General features: G+C 45.9%; 1 protein-coding gene across 17 annotated transcripts in view; it reads left to right on the top strand.

The window, feature by feature from the left end:
- The window catches only part of NRXN3 (neurexin 3), a 1,566,790-nt gene that overhangs the window by 70,009 nt on the left and 1,477,973 nt on the right, over positions 1-18,808 (top strand). The gene's annotated exons all lie outside the window — the stretch shown is intronic.

Below are 18,808 nucleotides of genomic sequence, written 5' to 3'. Positions count from 1 at the left end.
ATCCTTAGGGATGGATGGGGAAATTTCCTCCTTACAATCCCCAGCACAAGAAATGCCCGTGCAAAGAAGAATAAGGGTGGGGGGATTGCAGGGCACACACTTGGCCCTGCTGTAAACCCAGTCCTTTCACTGCACTCCTACCCCTTCAAGGCTCTTTCTCCAAGAAAAGGAGGCTTCTGGAGGTTGGAGGATGCTTGTGGGGGGTGAGGACCTTCTTGCCTCTTTGTTCTAGCAATGAGGACTTCTCACGAGGCTCCTCTCTAGATGTGGTTCCCTCTCCTGTCCTCTTCATGTACTGAGAGCATTGCAAAGTGGCACACAGATTGCCTGGAGCCTTGTTCAGCCAGCCTCCAAGGCAGCTGGTGGTGCTCAATGGAGACTGGAGAACCTCCCAGGTTCAACTACGACTTCCCAGAGAGAGGGAAGGAGGGACTTGTGCACAAAGGCTTAGGCTGCTCTTCCCTGTTCACCAAATTCTGACTGCTCGAGATTAGATCTGAGAGAAGTGGCCCAGGCTGTAATCTCACAAATACTTAGAATCCAAACTCCTGGCCTCCTGGACTCACTAAAGGGGCTCAGATTTGAGTAGGAGGAACTGTTGAAGTGAGAAAATGTGAGAACTGACCATACGGGCACACACATGTTGGAAGGTTAGGATGACACGAGGCAAGGAAGTTAGATTTTCTCCTGTCCTTTTTGGGTAAAGCCCTAGATTCTTCTGGAGAGGTTTGGTGTTACTGCACCATACTGGTCTCTTCATGGAGGTGGTGGGTGTGGTATAGGGCAGAACCATGGTTCTCAACCTTGGTCGGACAGTAGGATTACCTGGGGGGGGGGGATTTAAAAACTGCCAGGCCACACCCCAGGCTAGTTAAATCAGAATCACTGGGGATGGGGTCCAAGCACCTGTATGTTTTTAAAGCTCCCCACATAATTCCAATGTGTGATCAAGGTCAAGAGCATCTGGTACAGGGTCAAGGGTGCTCAGATGGATGGATGGGGCCAGGTGAGAGTCTTGCCACTGACTCTCAGGATCTCTTCATTCAGGTAAGGCCTCAACGTAGGTGTTCCTTAACCACTTCGGGACCGTGCTCACGGGCCGCGAAACCTTGCCCATAGCCGGCACTCATGGTACGCACGATAGTTTGTGCTGTGCATTGACAACGAATCTGTTTTGCTCTTGTGTGATGAGGAAAGCTTTAAAGCACTGAAAGCTTGTTTTACTTTACAGGCAGCTTTACTTATAATGTAGATATCAGAATAGGTAACATATACATATATGTCTTCATTACGTTATTTTTAAATGTTCACAATTTTATTTTCATAAATGAAAAATTAGAAGAGTCATATCACGGCTGTTGGCTGAAGTCAATGCTAGCCTGTGCACCTTCATATCACAGCTGTCAGCTACAGTTGCTGTGTGCCCTCATCTGTGGCTATCGACTATAGTCAACGCTCGGCTGTGCACGTACAGCTGTGGCTGTCAACTACAGTCGACGCTGGTCCCGAAGTGGTTAAACACTTTTCAGAACAGCCCGACCCCTAAATCAGGTTGTGGTTGATGTGAACTTTATCTACCAGTAGCTGTTTAATTCTTTTTTTAAAATCAAAACAAAATTTATTTCCCAGGTGGGACCTGCTGGAGACTAAGCCACGTTGGAGGTCTTGCTGGAGGCCTGGCTGTGGTTGTGTTTGCACTATTTGTGGGACGGAGTGCTGCCTGGGTCTCCACTTCTTCCCTCCACTGGATGGGGCACCATATCCACCTCCCTTCCTGGGGGTGGGCTGTCAAAGAGGGAGACGCCAGACATACATGTCATCCTTTTATGGCTTCTGTTTTCCCCCACTGAACCCATTGGAAAAAGGGGTGGGGAAGTGGGGCAGAGGCAACCCCAATTTAGAAGAACACTTTGGGAATGTGATTATTGAAGTGCTTCTCACAAGCAGGTGCCTTCTGGAGCTGACTGCTGTTCCAAAGCTTCTTGGCTTTGGAGAAAGTTCTGCCTGAAGACGCTGACACGATCACTCGCTTTCTCATTCGCCCAAAGGATCTGTTCTGTTCTCAGAACTTGCATTGAAAGCTGGCGTTCTTCCTTTCTAGGGACCAGGGTGTTTGCAAGTGTGTTGTTAACTCGCTGATTATCCCTGATTGCATTTTTTGTGTTTAAAAAGAACTCATTTCCTTGGGGCAGGTTTGGATCAGCACTTTTCTGCGGGGGAAAAAAAAATCTCTGTACTGTATATGTATACAATTTGTCTTTTCTCTTCTCTCTCTCTCTCCTCTCTTTTGTGGGGGTGTGTGTGTCCCAGACTCCAGTGGAATTTCTTCAGAGCAGATTGTATGCAGTCGACTTTTTAATAGCTAAACGCAATATGTATATTTTAATATTTTTTTCCTACAAGATTTTCAGATCATCTCCTGGCTATGGATTGATACCTCTATCTATAAAAGGCAAACACACAACATAACTCATTTATTCTCCTGATACACAAATAGAGTGAACAAACTCTGTCGTAACAGTAACACTTGGCTGGCAGGGCAGAGGTTGAGGTGAGGGTGGATGTTGGGGGAGGTAACAGAAATGTACAGTTGGTAAATTACCTGTTGATCCTGGTAATTGTCATCATGTCTAGTCAATCACAAAAACGCACTGCAGACTGTTAGGAAATATCCCATGCCTCCACATGTAGTTAATTTTTAGAGAGTAAGTGGGAAAAACTCACCTGTCAAATGTTAAGGGGAACAAAATCACAGCAGCTACTAAGTGTCAAGCAGATAGATCTGCACAGAAGATAAATATCTGAATCAAGTCCCTGCCCATTTTCCTAAAGATAACATGGCGAAGTGGGTAGTGAGAGTGCACCCATTTCCCCTGCTCCCCTTACATTGCGTATGTCACACAACCGAAACCAGACTTATTCCCAGCCGTCGGTCCTGTGCACCGAGAACCTGATTGCCACAATTTGCAGGAGGGGCCCTGCCATTTGATGTGTGAGGGCTTGCACCTGGCAAGGAAGGTTCATTTTATACTTTATGCTTTAGCCATTCAAAGAGCAGGGAGCGCTGTGAGGACTCCTGCAGCTTCAGATGGATGTGGCCGGGCTTGTTGGAGGCACCTGTGGCCCATTAGCTCCCAGCCCTCCTGTGGTGCTGCTGTTTGCTTGGCCTGCCTGGCTCTCCACACCTTGATGGCTCCCAAATGTCTTCATGCTTCACCCCAGGGAGAATGTGTAGATGGGCCCATCTCTCTTATGTGCTTTGGGACATTTTGATTCCCTGTTGGGTATCTTCCCTAGGTAAGACCCAGGAGACACAGGAGATAGTTGCTGTGTGAGAGTTGGGCCTAGGGGTAAGATGTCATGGTCACAGTTACCTTCTCCTTCATTTGGTGAAGAACTAGCAGCTCAGGCTGCAGACTGGATTATGCACAGGCTGCTTGGGAAAACTTTATTACAAGATTCCCAAACTGATTAATAGTCACAGTGAACAGTATGGCACATGATGGACAGAGAAAAGGTCCCAGATTTTTACTTCTAGGTGTTATGTTTGGTGGTCAGCCAGTCTTGTTAATGTAGACATTTAATCTTGTCTTTTCAGTAATGGTCTTGTAGGACAGAAGTGCAGATAACTCAAAATAATCTTAAAATGGTGCATATCTGGTTTGGAATAAAGCCGAGCGATGGCCTAGCATTTTTACCTGGTTTTTGTTTGGTTCAGCCTGTCCTGTTACGGGCAGGCCTGAAGCTAATGAAGAGGTATCCTCAGTTCCCTCTAGAGAATAGTCCCCTCATGGGTTATTGAGAATTTGTCACTACCTTGAAATGAGTTAAAACTTGATTGTTTATTTTAAAAATGTTCTTGGTTATGAATGTGCATGCATTGAATTTCTCAACAACCTTACGGTTGTAAAGAATTGACTCACTGCCAAGGTGTATAAATTTCAGTACCAGTTTCCCTGAAGAGTTCATTTAGCATGAAGTCAGCCTGTGGCAGGTAGGGTGGAGCCAGGGAATGATGGAGAAAGTTTCACAGATTGACCTCTATTCCCCAACTACCTTTGTCACACGTCCTTTGTGTGATCACATTTTTAGGTTAATTCAGTAAAAAGGCATGAAGTCCTAGTCCACTAGCAAAGGAAAAGTTGGTTCTTTGTCTGCTATCTTTTCCTGCTGGCTTGGGTAGGTGCCCAGACCGGAAGCTCCTTGTCTTAAGCTTAGTGGTTACATTTTCAAGTGCTGGGATCCTACAGTGAATGTAGTGGTGGGTGTTGGTGGTAGGAACCAGAGCCTTAGTGTAGGCACACTATGGTGTGGTACCCAGGAGTGACCATCCCCTCTCGCTCCTGCTGTCTGAAGCTGAGATCCTACTCAGGGTGGTTTGATTGATGGCTCCACACCACTGTGTGGCTGTCGTATGCCTTCCTGAAAGTAAATTTCAATTACTTTCCTTTTTGACTTTTGTAGCCTTGCCCCATCTTGCAAAGCCAGAACTAGGATGGGATGGCATAGACTAAGAGGGGGCTGCTTACCCCTGCACATTTATTGAGGTCCAAAGACATCGGATGCCGTAGTTCCAATGGGACCAGTGATTGCCCAGGTTAGGTCCTTCTGTCTGGGGCATTTGTGTAAACACACATTCATCTGCCCCCCCTCCCCCCAGTGCACATGCTGCTTGCATTGCAACATGGCATTGTTCCTAATCTGTGTCATCTCTGAATGGCCTTGGGAAGGGGCAGGGACTATAGGGGAGTGGCGAGTAATCAGAGAGGAAAGGATAATTCTTTTCCAAATGCTCCCTGGTGTGGAGAAGGTAGCCCAGTAGCAAGACCTTAAAATGTACACAAAGGAGGAAGTGCTGCGTCTGAGGGTTGATTCCCCACCTACCATTCAGGCTTTCCCTGGGTCCAGCCCCGACTCTCTGGCAGCCCAGCCAGTCAGCAGGGGCTGTCGCTAAACGGAGGCTGAATAGGGGTCTGATTGCTCCTTTTTCCTCCTCTCCTCCTGATTACCAAGTGAGATTTCCTGGGTATACTGTATGCTAAATGGCAGAGCAGCCGCCACTCGCTCCAATTATCCTTCTTTTAACTGCTGAGGGAAGAGCATTTTTTTTTAAATCTCCCCCCTCCCCATTATATCTCTGCCTCCTTTAAAGAAATAAGACCCTTCTTGCATGTTCCCCTTCAGTGGGGTGAGAGCAGCCTTCTCCCTTTGCAGAAACTGCATACCAGCTGCGGGCTGCAAAGAGGGTGGGCAATGGATAACGCTGTGGTCCAGATTCAGCAAGGTTGAGGGTCAGGCAGGCATTTTGCCAGGAGCCTTGGAGTGGCATGTGAACTTGCATTTGCATTTGGTAATGAGATACCACAGGCCCAACGCTGGGGGCTAATTATTTTCCAGACCCCTATCTCCCTTTGCAGGCTGTTCCAGAACGATGGTTTCCAGTTCCTGGGGCAGCTGCCCATCAGCTGGGTCCTCTCTCTCCTTCACAGGGCGGAAGAGGTGGGGTGTGGGTTGCAAGCTGTGCTTGCAAGATGGGACCAATGTACCCCTCCTCCTATGGCCCTGTAGTCACTGGCTCTGCAGTGTAGGTCCATAGCACTGACACTCCAGAGGTGAACTGGAGTGAGGGAGGCTTTGGGGGCAGGGCTCTGAAGTTTGGGTGCCCTTCCTTAGACAAAATAATAATATTATTAGCATTGCTATTATTGAATACCACTCTGGGCCTGACATTCTAGATGCTTTTTATATTCAGTGGCTCATCTAATTTTCAAAAGACTCCTGTGAGATTGATATTATTCACCAGCTCCATTTTACAGACGAGGAAACTGAGGTGCAGAGGAATTTGGAATCTAAACACAGTTTAGCATAGTGGTTAAGAGTATGGCTACTTGAGTGAAAATGATGTGGGTATAAATTTGGGTTTCTCCATTTACATGTTGTACTTCTTTGGAGACAGTTTTTGAAGCTTCAGTATTTTCATGAATAATAATGAAATATAATAATAATAGTGGCTAACAATGATAGAGCACTTGCTCCATGCCCACCTTGTTTTAACTGCATTAACTCTTGTAACCCTCACAACCACTCTTGACATACTATGGTTATGCTCATTTTGTAGATAAGGAAACTGAGGGATAAGAGGTTAAATAACTCATGCAAGATCACGCAGGTAATAAAAGGCAAAGCCGGGATTTGTGTGTAGGCAGCCTGGCTTCAGAGTCAACTCTCTTGACTACTGTGCTATCTTGCCTCTTGGTAAAGTAGGGATAATAAGAAGTCATACAGTATGGAGTTGTTGAGAACATTAAATGAGATAAAGCATACAACGTTATCTGCATAATCTCCAGGGAAGAGCACGTTCTGACTCTGGACTATTGGCCCGTGTAAGAACACACTGCACATCAATTTGGTTTCATAGAAGATTTGATGCTTCCCTTTCGGCTATTCCTACCTCCCCCATTTTCCTTTATCCCAGTTTGAAAGGTGGCAGAAATTAAAAAAGGGAATTTCAGAAGTGTATAGAATCCAATTTCATTGCCACTTTCTCCTGCCCAAAAGTGTGTGGCTGCTGACAATGGTTGTGAAGGTTGGATGGTATTCAGAGCTCTCTGCCTGCAAACGTGGTTTTCTGGCGCTCCCAGCATCCCAGTGAGGCTGGTAGGGCAGCCTTACCACCCCACTGAATAGGCAAGGAGACCCAGACCTTGAACTTGTGGGTAGGAGGTATGAGGGCAATCTTGCATGCTGCCTGCTTGGCAGGTGTCTCTGGGACCCAAGAGCCCAGACCCCCAGCACAGCGTTTTACCTCTGCTCACAGGCTCCCTTGCCGAGCACAGATGGCTTTGTCTCCATCAGGAGGTGGAGCAGTGACTCCCTGGATGGGATGATAAGCAAAATGTCAAGCTCCTGGTGCAGGAGGTTATCAGCTTGGCCTGTCCCAGGAGCCTCGTTCCTCCCAGCCAGAGACAGAGAGAGAATAGGAAAGAGAATGCAGTGAATGAACATGAGTACAGTATGCAATTCCCAGCCTCAAGACCGTGGTTTTCAGTGAAGCGACTGGGATCGGACCCAGTTGGAGCACAGCTAAGCCCACACCGGACATCGCTGGGCAGGACGGCCTCTTCAGACTTACCTTTGGTTTCCCAGGTACCAGGAAGCGCCTAGCACCTCACTCTGGACTCCCCTGTCAGACTCCTTCTACGTCTCCTGCTGCCATCTACTTCTCTGCACATAGAACAAAACCAAACTCCCTTTCTCTGTCTTTCTTCTTTTCTTTTCCTTTGTGTGTGTGGGAGGGGAGATGATTACAGAGGTGGATGTACCGTGAAACTGAACCTTTCCTGTATCCCTCAATTGCATAGGCCCCTTCCAAGGCCCCATACCTAATTTTACATTTGCAATTTGATAAATGCAAATTTTTTTTTTCTTAAGGAACTTCCCCCTGCCCCCCCACCAAATATCATGAGCTTCGGGCCCCACCTCTGTGGCTTTCCCTCAGAGACTTGTTGCTGTCCGGTGACAGCAATGCTGCTCCGGGTGTATGTGTGATTTTCCTGTGACCAATGACCCTTCATCACAGACACGTTTCCCACGTCATACCTCACAGGAGTGGAAGAGTCATGGCCAGGGAGTGTCAGAGAGGGGAGGGCATATGGGAGTATCATTTGGGAAGATGTGGTGGGAGGAGACATCTTAGGATACCCTATGGGTAAAGGGAGGGAATATTTGGAAATGTTTGCTGTAGATTTAGAACAGCAATCTGGCATTTAAACAGAGGGATAACTCCAGTCATCCTCTGGAGAATTCCCCAGCCGAAGTTGGGATGTTTGGTTTGCTGTGGCTCATTGGGAGGCTGTGTTGCAGGTGTCAGACTGAGGCTGGCAGAGGAGACGGACAAAGTGTGGCTCTGCAGGCCTGTCTCCCGTGATCTATTTGGGAACTGACATTGCCAGTAGGTTGTCATTATTGCTGTTGTTCTCCAAAAATTGATGTCTTTGGGTGACCTATTTAAAAGCAACGCGGGGGCCCCCTTTAAATGTGTCATTATCTATATCTGCTCTCAAACCTCAACTGCTGCTGTCCACAGTGTTCCTAAATAATATATTTTCCAAAGTTGTTTTTATTTTCCCAACCCTGGAACCAGCACCAGTAGCTTTTAAAAACAAATTGACCTCATACTTGTCCAGTGAAACTATCCAGTTCCACTCTGTGACAAAACTTACCTTGTATCTAGTTCTAGCAATTGTGAATGCTGTCAGCTCTTTCGGGGAAAACCACTGCCCTATGCAAAGGTATGCAAGGCCCTCAGGAAGCTGGAGAGGGAAGACAGGCAGGGACATGAACTGCAGGCAATGTGAAGCTCCTGGTTCAAGTTTTCTAGCTGTGAAATGCATTTAGGATCCTTTTGGTTTTACTGAGATTCTTATTTAAGTACAGTGTCTTTGTAGCTAAGAAAATTACTCTGGGGAGCTTTTCCCTCAAGTTTCTTGATGAGATGCTATTCATCCGATCCTCTCCTGACATTCTTGCCTTTGATCTGCCAGTTTGGTTCTCCTGAAGTTGCCCTGTTTGCCGGTGTGAAGTCCTCAGATGACAGTCTCAACAGTGCTATGGTTGTGGGCAAGTTGAGGGCTAGAACCTCCACTCCAGCAGGTGGTACATTTCAGGCAATCTGTAACCTCTCCTCCAGGTATGATTGGAAATGTGTTGCCTGCAGCCCCTGGAGAACAGAAAGAAATGCAGTGAGAGTGTGTGTAGCTTATTTCCTTAATAAGTTGGTCTTAAATAAAAATGAGTACCCCACTTGTGAGGAGGAATAAGCTGGAAAGCAAAGGAGGTCACCAGATACAGTTTCTTTCCTCCTCTTGTTCTCTGAGGCTTCTTTCCTCTCCAGAGAAAGGCCCCGTCTCTTGCATGGTTAGCCTTGAAGGGTTAAGGCCATGGGAAGAGGAGGCTTGGAGGGTGCTGAGCCTCTGACCCTGGGATCCCTGAAAGACTAATCCTCCCATGGCAAATTTGCTTGATCTAGGTCAGGAAAAACAGGCGGGAGTTAAGGCAGAGGTGATGCGCAATTGCGCGATGCGCTGTGAGCCCCTGCTTAGTTTTAGGGAGACACACTGAAATTTGGGGGGTTGCAGGAATCCGAGGGACGAAGAGCAGGTCCTGTGATGCTCATAGAGGATGCTAAGACATTGATATGCCTTCTAGCCATGGCCTCGCCCTGTGTGATACACTGGAAATAAAGGTACATTGTAGAGAGTCATGGGAAAATAAGTTGAAAGGGGACTTTGGAAGTCCTTGGGTCTAACTACTGATTCCTCATCCTCTTCTGCACTGTTTAGGATGACCTTCCTCCCCGCACCCCCTCCAAAAAAAAAACACAAAAAAACCCAAAACCCTAGTCAACTGCAGTGATGGGAGCTGGGTGCTTTTCAAGGCAGCCTAATGTACCTCTGATCCATGCTGGGTGTCAGGGAACTCTTCCCTACATCAGCCCCAGCCACTTTCTCATTGTCTTCATTCTATTTAAAGCCATCCGACCTTTACAATGGGCCAAGTGCGTGCAGGGGACATGTGGGTGGGTCCTTATACTTCTGAATGATGCTCTGTGGGAATTAACCCTTGTGTCAAGGTAAAATCTATAAGGGCTTCTCTAATATGGCACTAGCAGTACACACGCCGCTGAGTTATTTAGAATTAACTGCTTGTGATTAATCTTAAACAATGTGGGAGGGATTGGTGTGGGAAGAGATTTGATGGAAGCAGGTGATTCATGCTCCAGTCATTTTGTTCCTGGGGAGCTTGCATTGTGAGAGATTCGTGGTTAGCCCCATCTCTGGCTCTATTGTCTGGGCCTCATTTCATCCCCCTAAGATGTCCCATCTTCCTCCAAATCCGGCTAGGTTTTTAGCATCTTTGAATTTCTAAGGAGCACCCTGGAAATCTCAAATTGCTCTGCAGTAAGATGGGAAGTTCTGGAATGCAATGGAGTAGAGGAAAAGGGATTTGGATTGGATTTGCTTGACAAGCACATCCTGGTAGCCACGGTCAGACATGCCAACAGAAATGAAGATTTTGCTAAAAAGCCTAGCAGGATGGTTTAATAAAAAAGGTCAGGAGATGAAGCAGTATTGAATAGCTGCTCCTGGAGACTGGCCTTGGAAGCATATGCCCTTATCTGAAAATGCTTCCTACTCTGCCAGGTTGCCCTGGGCATCTCATGTTTCTGGCACTGTTGGGCAGAACTCTCCCAGGGAGAGGGCTTAGGCAGGGCTATAAGATGTTGCTCCCACATTGGCATAGACTGGAAACCTGCCAAGCAAATCCCCTTCTGCACCCTAAAGGGGATGAGGCCAGCCTTGGCTCTCAGCCACCTCTCCGTTGACAGTCATTTTACTGATACAGCCACAAAGAAAAAGGAACTCATCTCATAATTTTGTGGTTTAAAAAATAGTTCACTTTTAAGAGCAAAGCCCACAGACATAGTTTGGAGTCCATGCATTGAAATGTAACTGGAGTCACACATCCGTGTTCTCGTTGTCTAGCCAGGTTTCATGGACCACATGCCTGTGCTGGGACGTGGGTGTGGTCATTGCCACACGTACAGAGGATGGTTGGGTTTTAGTTGCTGCGGAAACTTTGCTGTTTGCTCATCCTGATATTGCGTTTTCTGTCTTGTTAATGCAGATTGGGGCTATTTTTTCCTCGTGTAGAATATATAACCAGTGGCTACATTTTAACGTGCCTCTTGGCTCCCTTTGGCTTTCCCATCCTTAATGCAAGTGGCGATTGCCCAGCTGGGTTTCCCGGTTCCTGTTGCAGGCGTGTACACGAGGAGCTCCTCTCTTTGGGAATTGTAAGACATGAAACCAAGGTTGGGGTGCTCTGTTTCCCACTGTTAATTAATGCACATACAGGCTTGTGCACTAAATGTCACGTCTCTGACAAAAAGCAGGTGTTCCATAAATGTGTGTTGACTTCATAAAGCACACTGTGTGTGTATTTATGTTTTATATGTGTACATATGTGTCTGTGTTCACATATGTGTGTGTATGTGCTCACTAATGTGTGGCGGATGGACGCAGTTTCCCAGGAATGTGAATGCAGTGATATCTTGTCCAATAAATTAATCAAGGAAGTCAGGTAGAACTTGGACCACACTGGCCACCCTTGGAAAAATCTTCTCTCTTTTAAGGAGAGGAGTGGTGTGTTTTCTGTGGGGCGACTTTTGTTGAATCTGTGTCAAGCACATACACATTGCACTTGGTTTGATCTAGTTGAGGACGAACTAGAAAGACTGTTTGTTTGTTTACAAACCAATGATTTCCTGTAACAATTATAGGAAGCAGCCAGCCTGGGACCGTGTTGGTGCTGGTGGAATGGCTGTTTGAGGCAGGCACGTTGTTGTCACTGATGATGGAGAGGCCCCATTAGCTCTCGTGGATTCCCTGGAGAAGACAAGCTCACTGGGGAAAGGATAATTGTCCTCAGATAGCAGAAGCGCTGCCATGTAGTGGAGAGAGTGGGAGAGCTGAAGGAATCAGAGCTGCAGAGGAAAACTTCTTTAATGGTTAGAAGTGCTGGACTGCAGAATGCACGGCTTCGCCAAGCTCTGTCCCCAGAAGGGGTGCTGCAGGTGCGGTCGTGATGCTGTGCGGAGTGTGTGCTGGCATGTGTGTGCCTTCAAGCCAAGGACTCCACGGTTTGGGGAAGGGAGGTCTTGGTAGCCAGGCCCACCCTCCTGTTTGATCACGTACACACCCTGTCTTTTAGGGACATGGGGAACGTTATTCTCTAGATCGGTGGCCTTCAGAATGGGGTGCAGGCAAGATCATTCTTTGGGGATATAGGAAGGAAATAATAAAACACATTGTTAACTTATATGTAAGTTGCTTACAAATGAATGTACATCAATTGGGAGACTATAGGGAAATTCTTTTTTCTAATGGGTAATTTTTCAGAAGGGGTTGGAGGTGACCGATCAATACTGAAATCCACCTTCCTCTCTCTCTAACCGGTTATTGTCACTCCTGGCTTCCTGTAGCATTTCCTCACCCCCAGGGCTTGCGGCTTACAAGTGGAGAGATGCCCAGAGCAGTGTAGCTGCCAGTGGGTGTGAGCTGGGCTCCGCTACTGTGTCTTCAGCCCTGTGTGGCGGTCTTGGCTGGCCTGCCAGGTGGCTCTGGAGGGCTCCATGGGAAGGTGCTCCAGACACACCTCCTCCTTCGATGGCCTTGCTCTGCTCAGGATTACTAACGCTATCCCAGAGCTGTGTTCAGCATAAAAATCGCAGCATGGAAAATCACCGGGGCAACTTTTGTGTACAAGTACAGTCTTTGAAGTATCTTCAAGCTTTTACGAAGTGGTTCTTGACATACTATCATCTATTTGGTGGAATAGGCCATCTGTTTATTGGAATGAGCTTAGATGTCTGGCATTCACTGAGTGAATGTCTGTAACATACCAGTGTGATCCCTGCCCGTGAGGAGCTTATGGTATAGTTGGGAAGCCTGTTGGGCAAAGAGGTCAACATACATCAGGGTTGCTGTAATACCAGGTGGAATATTTGTAGGTTACCTTAAAAGGGAGTATTTTGCCCCTTTTGGGGTGTGTGTGTGTGTGTGTGTGTGTGTGTGTGTACATTCATGTGCTTGGAGTGAGAGTCAGAGGAAACTTCACAGAGGAAATTCTTGGGCAGGACTTGGAAGCTTTAATTGGGAGACTGGGAGGAAAGGGCACTCCGGGCATCTCTAGGAGGCAGCAGGATGCTCTTCCTTGTAGTTTGCAGTAGTTAATGGGTTAGATTGAAGGATTGAGGCCAATGAGAGAGTAGTAAGTGGAGAAGTTCGGCAGGGAGGGTCTTAAAGTCTTTGTAAGAATTTTGGACATTGATTTTTTCCACAATTGGGAGCCACCAAAATTTTTTTTCAGTTGAGTATAGACAGAGTCAGATTTGAATTTTAGGAAGGTGACTCTGGGGGCAGTTTTTAGGATGGTTGCCATCGGAAGGCTTAAGCAGGGAGGCTATTATGTGGTCTTGGTGAGAGAAGAGTCTGTTCTGGGGGAGTAGGGATGAAGGGGGGCCAATTATAGTGATGTCAAGGAGAGAAACTTAATAATTGGTGTTAGACACTGATGTTTCGTTTTGGACTTAGACTACCTGGCTCTGCCATATACTATGGAAATGGGCAAATATGGGCAAAGGGCTATGCAAATATGGGCAAAGGGCTTCCCTTCTCTGTGTTCTGATTTCACCATCTGTGAAACAGGGATGGTAATAGTGTGCACCATTTAGGATTATGATGAGGCTTGAAGGAGATAGTGCACATAGAATGCTTAGAGCAATGCTTGGCACATAGTAAGTGCTCAGTGAATATTACCGTTATCACTATTGACAAGAGAAAGGTGGAGCTTTGATAATATGCCCGTCTGGTTGTAGGTCTATAGGACAGGAAAGCCAGTGGGAGGAGCAGGCTTGCGTGAGAGAGGGATAATAATAAATTTGGTTTGGCCATATTCTGCCTTTCCAGAGCCTAGAGGACCCTTGCAGCAGGTGGGTACAATAGTTGGCATGAAGGCATAGGATGGGGCTGGGCATGATGTCAGGGCTGTTGTTACAGGGATGGGGACATGGATGAGGTTGTGCAGGGAAGGAGTATGGTTGAGAGGAAAAGAAGCCTAAACTCAGAACCTTTGGGAGCCTTAATATTTAGGGTCATGGAGGAAAAGGAATTCATTAGATAGACTACAACAGATGATCAGAAATGTAGATGGAAACTAGGAGTAAAGGAAAGTTCTTTAAAGTTCTTCACTGGTGAATAAATTAAAACATACAATTTCTTAACCTGGTTGAAGTTGGGGCATGCATTTGAATGTAATAAAATGGCATTAAGAATTGCATCATTTAGTTTCAAAAATTATTTACATTGGCTTTTCTTCTACTTTCAATTTAGTGAGGTTTGTTCATTTCAGAACATTTCTACCAATAGAAACTTAAGTCTCATACACAAGGTGATGAACCCGAGGGTTTTGGGTGTTTTGCACGTGGTGGAGTTTCTGATTCTTAAAACATCAGGATTCCATGAGAAACAAGGACTCAATGATCTGAAATAAACAAACCCAGAGAAATAAAGAGACTGGCCCAGGATCAGCAAATTGGTGTTCTGATTCGATCCTTGTGCTTCTTTGAGGCCATAAGAGTCAAACACAAAATGCTTTAGCTAAGTTTTTCTTGGGGTCAAGCACTGAACTCTCTGCGCTACCAGCACTGAAGCTCAGCTCAAAGCCCCACACCGTCTCCTGGGACTGGGGGGAGACATTCCTCTAACTGTGGTCCCTGAGGGCTGAAAGAGCAAGATGCCCCCCACACGCCAGAGATGCTGGAAGCCCCGCTCAGCTAGCAACATATAAGTGCTGGTAATTAATTCACTTGTGGATTCCATGTCTCTGCCCAGGGGTGGGGTGGGATGTGTGGAGAGAAAGCAAAATACTTTAAGAAAATTGAGGCTCCGCTCTCGTTGCCTGCTCGCTGCCCTCCTCCTGCCTCTGACTCTCCGGGGCTGGGGGTGGGGGCCGAGTCTGTGCTCCGAATGCTTGCTAGGCATCAGTTTTCCAGGAATTTCAGGACACAGGAATTTTCGCCCAGCTGTGTTGTGTGTTGCTGTTCAGCAATCTGAAGTTGCTTATCTAGCGTAAGTCAGAATGGGGAGCCTAGGGAGGAGGGGGAACGCCTTCGTTTTTCTAAGCAGAAGAAATTGAGGTGTTAGGGGCCCAGCTGGCGTGCAACAAGAACCGAGAAATGGAGCCTCGTGGACATGCATGCTCATGTGAATTTCTTACCCACACCAGTGGTGTTATCAGAAAGGCAGCTCTTTCCACCCCTTCCAGCAACGATGAACACGTATTGCGAACCCACTGTGCGCCAGGAGAAGCACTGGGTAAGCGCGATGAACTGGACAGGCACATCATGCTGCTGCAATTAACCAAGCAACTATAAAGTGACAGATGCTTTGACAGGAGGCGTGTAGCATATCAGTGGTCTCTATGGGTTTAGGGTCCCTCTTCACGCCTGGCAGAGCAAAGGCTCAAGTTCATAAGTGTGACTAAGACACTTCAAGGAGTCACAGGAGGTCTGGGTCTTTTTCTGGACTCATAGTTCCAGGCTGGCTCTCCTGCCGGCTGAAGGTCATAGGTGAAGCCTGTAGACTTAGTGTAGACTCAGTACTTAGGCTGAGTTCAGTGCCCAGCTCTTACCATGCTCCTGAGTAGTCTTCAATGATGCATTTTAATTTCATGGAAGTCTTATGACTTATTACCTATTTTTGATGGAGCAAATTTAATAGTGATGATCAATTTTCATGAAGTGTTTATTGTGTGCCAAAGACTGGCCTAAGTACATTCACATGTGACTTCCTTTCAGTCTCCCAACCACCCTTACCAGGGAGGTGGTGGTTTTCCTGGTTTTATAGATGAGAAAATGGGGGTTTAAGAGAAAGCAATCTATCTGTCTAAGCCAAGAACCTGGGAGGTCGCTGTGGAGTTTGAGCTCTTGCCTCTCTCTGCTACCCTTGTTCAACCTGGTATTGGACAGAGGCTCCTGTGGCCATCAGTGACCCAACCCTATTCTCGGCTGGCCCAGCTGGGGAGTCTCTAGCATGCAGGGACACTACCTGTCTTCTTCTGACCTTCTCCCTCTCCTGCACATAACTGACTTTGCTCAGCTCTGACTCTGGTTCAGATGGGTTTTGCAGAGAGAAACATCCAAGCTGCCCTGGACCACCACTTTTTACCCTCGTGCCTTATTCCATCCCACAGGCCATAATTGAAATGGATCTGGAAGCATGGACTGCTTGTGCTGGAATCCCAAGTTCTTACCATCTTTCTAAACCTATGACCCTCCCAAGTAATTTTTGTTGTTGTTTTTGTTGTCTACCACTATCCAAGAGGCCTTTGTCAAGCTTTGGTGAAAATCTTTTACTTGTATTCAATTGCAAAATGAACATTATTTCAATGTACATATTCCCCCAACTCATGCATTTTATTACCCCTCCCCGCTCTTGGACATCACAGTTCAGTCTCCTTTTATGAAACTGTGACCTAGAGAAGTAAGGTGACTTACTTGCTAACCACTCGGCTAGCAAGTGGTTGGGTGACTGGGATTAGAGCCCAAGTATCCTAACTCCTAGCCTAGCATCCCTTCCCCTACACCACGCTGAAAACAGATATGTGGCTAAGGAGAATTTATGGATTCTAAAGAACACTGATTGCCAAGTGCAATCAGGGTGACCCAAGCAGCTATGGTGCCTGTCTGCAATGAGCTTACAAATGAATAGAGATTTTGCTATGGAAAATGGAAACCAACAAATGTATAATTACTTGTGATGAGTGCAATAGGAGGAAAGGACAGGGTGAGGAGAGATCTAAAGAAAACAAGGATGGTCAGGGAGGCCTCCCTGGGGAGGTGACATCCAAAGATGAGAAGGAACAGGGAGCAAGTGATGGAGTGGGGCTGTAGTGTTTGTTGTCGCTTGCTTGGCTGAAGGACAAAACTGATTAGTCTAATATCCTTGGCAGGAACTATGTTTTATTTATTTATTTATTTATTTATTTATTTATTTATTTATTTATTTATTTATTTAGAGACAGAGTCTCACTTTGTTGCCAAGGCTAGAGTGAGTGCCATGGCATCAGCCTAGCTTACAGCATTCTCAATCTCTGGGACTCAAGCAATCCTCCTGTCTCAGCCTCCCAAGTAGCTGGGACTACAGGCATGTGCCACCATGCCCGGCTAATTTTTTTTTCTATAAATATTAGTTGGCCAATTAATTTCTTTCTATTTATAGTAGAGACTGGGTCTCACTCTTGCTCAGGCTGGTTTCAAACTCCTGACCTCAAGCAATCCACCCACCTCGGCCTCCCAGAGTGCTAGGATTACAGGCGTGAGCCACCGCGCCCGGCCTATCTTTCATTTTATGTGTTTGCTTGGAGTATGGTTGATGGGCAATGATGGATGGATGGACAGATGGGTGGGTGGAGGACTGTCTGGGGATGGGGGAAGAGAGAAGCTCTCAGTGTGATAAGATGAGGGCAGCTGGTCTTGTCTGACAGTGGACATCCCCATGGACATCCCCGTACAGAGTTCGGAATCCTGGAAGTGAGGATTTGGGGTGGAATCTCCAGCTAAAGGAAGCTCTCTTGTGGAGAAACTGAAAATGAAAGGCTGCTGGGACAAGAAAGCCATAGTGAGTGTCATTTGCCACCAGCCTAGAGAAACTTATTCCTCAAATAGCCGCGCCGTGTGGCTCCCACCCACAGCACAGAAGTCAGCCTGCGCCGTTCCAAATAGCTGCCCTTTCTTCCTGCTGCTCAAGGGCTCAGCCCTGCCCTCCCAGGTCCTCCCACCTGCCACAGTGTATTCTTGGTACCCGAAGAGGAATAGGAGGCTGCCCTGATCAATCTCTGCTCTTCAGCTGTTGTTGCCAGGGACATTTATATTCCAGAACATCTAAAGGATTCTCAGCGTGGAGGAGTAGTGGTAAAATCTGAGGCTGGGGAATCAGCCTGATTTCTAAGTGCCTTCTGCTTCTTGGTTTTAGGCAAACATCTACTGACCACTTCTATGTTTCAGGCACTGCAAATAGCTTTACATTTTATTCCCATTTTACAGATGGGGAGACTAAAGCAGAGAGAGAACCCCCAGTCTGCCCTCCACCCAGTAGCACAAAGACACACAATGGACTAGAATGAAGTCTTCCCATTCTGCATGAAAGCAAGAAGAATAAACATAGTGTAGTAAATTTTTTGTAAAGTCACATTCAATTTTTTAAAAAAAATTCTGAGATATGCCCTTTCATTTTGGGAGTATTAAAATATTTTTTCTTTTTAAAGAAATATGATAATATAAAGTATTAGGTTTTTTGTTGTTGTTGTTCTTTCTTGGTAATATAAAAATATGGTTAGCCTATGTTAGTCTCCAAATTTGCTTTATGTTGCTTTAAATATGTTACAGGTTAATAAACTCTATTGATCTGAGAACCACCGTTGCAGGTGACTGCTCGTTCTCATGCTACATTCTTCCTAGGAGCAAAGTATTTGTATAATTTTATTCACTTTTTATTCTGATCTTTTGTCAGAAAGAGAGTTGCAACTGGACGGGACCTCTGAGACCATATAATTTCTTTTTATTCAGCATTTATCAAGATGTTTAGATTGCATAGTTTTGACCCTGAGACCTTTTAACTCTGTGTTGGTGTAATCAGAATTAGCCAAGTCTAGAACATTTTTAGCAAGGAAATATTTCTCAGAAGCAAATAAATGTAGTGGGCATATAATTCCTCAATCCATTTTCTCTTCAGAATACTTAAACCATTTCTTATTTTTCCAATTCAGTTTTATCTTACTGAATTATTTTTAACAAGATCAATTTTGCTCCATGCGTATTTTGTAATGAAGATTTGATTCATTGATCAGGTATTTTTTGTGTGCCGCTCAAATTGTACCTATATAGCTTCTACTATGGTGACTGTTCTTTTGTGGCCATTATTTCTACTATGTCCAATTTTCTCGCATCAAATTTTCAGGTCTAAATTTTGTCAAGAATGCTTGATTCTTTTTTCAATATTTTAGTCAATAACAAATTTTACCATGTGCATTTTTAGCTGCTGTCAGTTCTATTTCATGTTGTTTTTTTTTCCCCCTGACAGGTCTATTTTTTTTTTTTTTCCAGGTCAATTTTTGTAGTTTGAAAAACCACCTTTTCTTTCTACACCTAAAGTCAGTCCCTTTCTAGATAGTTTCTTGGTGGGTCCAA

This window comes from Microcebus murinus, chromosome 6 (assembly GCF_040939455.1).
Source record: "Microcebus murinus isolate Inina chromosome 6, M.murinus_Inina_mat1.0, whole genome shotgun sequence".
Classification (NCBI taxonomy): Eukaryota; Metazoa; Chordata; class Mammalia; order Primates; family Cheirogaleidae; genus Microcebus; species Microcebus murinus.
This window is presented reverse-complemented; position numbering and strand designations above follow the sequence as displayed.